Source organism: Anomaloglossus baeobatrachus, chromosome 4, assembly GCF_048569485.1.
Source record: "Anomaloglossus baeobatrachus isolate aAnoBae1 chromosome 4, aAnoBae1.hap1, whole genome shotgun sequence".
NCBI classification, from domain to species: Eukaryota; Metazoa; Chordata; class Amphibia; order Anura; family Aromobatidae; genus Anomaloglossus; species Anomaloglossus baeobatrachus.
In genome coordinates, this window is record NC_134356.1 from 650,900,132 (window position 1) to 650,903,186 (window position 3,055).

The following is a 3,055-nucleotide window of genomic DNA, read 5'->3' on the forward strand; positions in this document are numbered from 1 at the left end:
TTGTCCCCGTGGTGACCGTTTAAAAAGTTGCATGAGGAACTGCTCATGGACAAGCCCGTGAACTTGCAGGGCAACCACAAATGTTAAGTGGCATGTAAATAAGTTGTTTTACCGTTACCGTTTCCGCAATTACCGCCTCCAGAGAGGCAGGTTGGAGGGAGGGCCCACAGCAGAGCAGGCTGGGGCCCAGCCACCACAGGAACCGGTGGCTACACTCTGGAGGGGAAGGACAGATCCCGCTCGGGTAACTTGTGCTGGACTGGGGTCAAGGGGTGCTGCCTGGGCTTTAGGGGCAGCATCAGGGCCAGGTTGCTTGGGTGGGAGAGAGCGGAGACCGTAACCGTAAACCGTTTGCAATGTTTAAGTACTGAACCTCCCGATGTGGGATGATGTCATAAGTTGTTATGTTTACCGTTTTACCTTATATATTTTTCAGAAAATAAAACCGGTGTTGGACGGGCAGCCCACGGACGGTCTGCATTTTGCTAAGGGGGAATGTGACGCCCTGGGCAAGCCAGGGGTCACAGGTTATAACACCACCACACCCTACACCCCAGTTAGGAACACCAAGGCTAACCTAAAATCCTTGTTGCCTTCCTCCAGGGGCTGATGTCCACACCAGGGGGTGGGCCAGGCGGTTGGCTCCGCCCACCGAGCAGTACACAGCCCTGGAGGCAGGAAGAACCAGGCAGTGAAAGGAGGGAAGTGAAAGAGGAAGGAAGTGAAGTAGTAGTGGAGCTAAGGAGAAAAGCTGAAGTGACAGAAAAAGTGAGAGTAGTAAAGCCTGAAGTTGTTCCGGGTGTGACAGCAAGGTCAGCAGACGGCGGTGATAGTCCGCAGGGGTGACTGCTTGGAGGTTGCTGGAAGGACCGCGGACGGGTGGTGACCCGGCGGTCTGGAGCAGTATACGAAGAACAGTCAGCACCAGGGCAGGGGCCTTTCGGATCCCGGCAAGGCTAGGAGTCGCCATAATTTGAAATATCCGTCAGTGAAGGGGACGTCTGTCTCCTAACAACCAAGTCCCGATTGAAGGCAACAGTCCAACCGTAACGGAGAGACACCGCATCCGCCAGGGCACCAGTTTTTCAGGGCCAGCGCCTGCGGGCAAAGTAGGGCTCCTCCGGCCCATAACCAAGCCGGGGAGCGGGTTACCGGTGGGAACCCATCGCAACCATCATCATCTTAGGTGCAGGAAAAAGGGACCGTCACCGTCACCTACTGGGGAAAGCAAGTGCAGCCATCCGTGGGAACCGTCTTTCCAGCCGTGTGTTTTACCGAGAACTGTGTCATCATCTCAGGCTGAGTGAGTACCACAGTTCCGCAAGGCACAGAGCTGCCCCCGCGTCCCTGCACCCCACCAAGCCCTGCATCACCCACCTCATCACTGGGCCCCGGGACAACCAACCCCCCTACCCACGGAGGGGAGGACTCACATCTAGCTGCTCCATACCACCACTCCCGGGATCCCCATACAGAGCAGCGGTGGTGTCAACAAATCACCACAACCGTGGGTGGCGTCACGGACAATAAACTATCCCAAAACACCAATTCCCCTTTCACTCACGGGCGAGGAACGCCGCTCGAGCCCCCGGGATCTGGCCCATCGCTCGAGCCACCGAGCAGCGGCAGCAGCGGGCCGCAGCAGCCGGACCCGAGCAGTAGGGAGGACGCGGCGTCCCCTCCTCCGCCCACGACATCTGTCTTCCTTCAGCGGCCTTATACCTGGCAGATATCACCACAACTCAGTCTCCTATCTCTGTTATTTTTCTCTTTATAATTTGCCACCTAACCTAGGGATTTACTGGAGCCATCGGAGACACCGTGACCTGAACATCCTCTGAGGTAGTAGGCTCGGCTTCTTAATCCGTCGCCATCGGCACAGCGCCCGGGTAACGGGCAGAGCGCCCCGTCCACACCGGGCATGAGAGGTGGCAGCGGGTCCCCGGAGGCTGAGATTTGAGGCGGACGCCCCCTAGTTGCCATGCAGAGTGAGAGCAGTGACGGCCACAGAAAGGAAACCTTCCTGAGAGTCCGAGCAAACAGGCAGACCCGGCTGAACTCCCGGATTGGAAAGATGAAGCGACGAAAGCAGGATGAGGGGCAGAGAGAGACCTGCATGAACGAAGACGACTCTGTAGACATTGAGAATGAGAACGGCCATCGGTTTGATGAGTATGAGTGGTGCGGACAGAAGAGGATCCGGGCCACCACTCTGTTAGAAGGGGGATTCCGTGGATCTGGATTTATAATGTGCAGCAGCAAAGAAAGGCACGACAGCGACGCCTACCTGGATGTTGACGGGGACGACACTCTGGAATACGGCAAAGCACAGTACACAGAAGCCGACGTCATCCCGTGTACCAGAGAGGAACCGGGAGAAGCCAAGGAAAGGGAGGCGCTCCGGGGAGCAGTATTAAACGGTGGAGCCCCCAGCACCAGGATAACAACAGAGTTCTCCAAATGGAGCAATGACGAAATGCCGTCGACACGTAATGGGGAGAGCAGTAAACAGGAGGCGATGCAGAAGACGTGCAAGAATAGCGACATCGAGAAGATCACAGAACAATCCGCAGTGACGACGTTCGAAGCGTTAAAGGCGCGAATCCGAGAACTGGAGAGACAGCTATCCCGAGGAGACCGCTACAAATGCCTCATCTGCATGGATTCATACACGATGCCCCTGACGTCCATTCAGGGCTGGCACATGCACTGCGAGGAATGCTGGCTGCGCACTCTGGGGGCGAAGAAGCTGTGCCCGCAGTGTAACACCATCACGTCACCCGGGGACCTCAGGCGCGTCTACTTGTGAGGCACTGACGCTGCTCCAACCTCGCTCAAGACTCACCCTGGTCACCCTCGCGCCTCCATTTTCCGGAGTCGGAGGTTTCGCCAGGGTCTGTAATGTGACAGAGGAAGATTTGGAAGTGGACTGACATTCTTATCTGCAGCGGAGCAGATGAAAGTTAGAGACTTTCCTGGACTTTTGTGGCTTCCAGATCTTCTCCTCGCTTTGTTCCTTCCAGTCGGCACTATCGGGGGAGACGCCAGATCCCTT

General features: G+C 56.6%; 1 pseudogene; it reads left to right on the top strand.

The window, feature by feature from the left end:
- Window positions 1–1,897: 1,897 nt before the first annotated feature.
- LOC142302005 (E3 ubiquitin-protein ligase RNF220 pseudogene) lies at window positions 1,898–2,849 on the top strand (annotated as a pseudogene).
- Window positions 2,850–3,055: the final 206 nt, after the last annotated feature.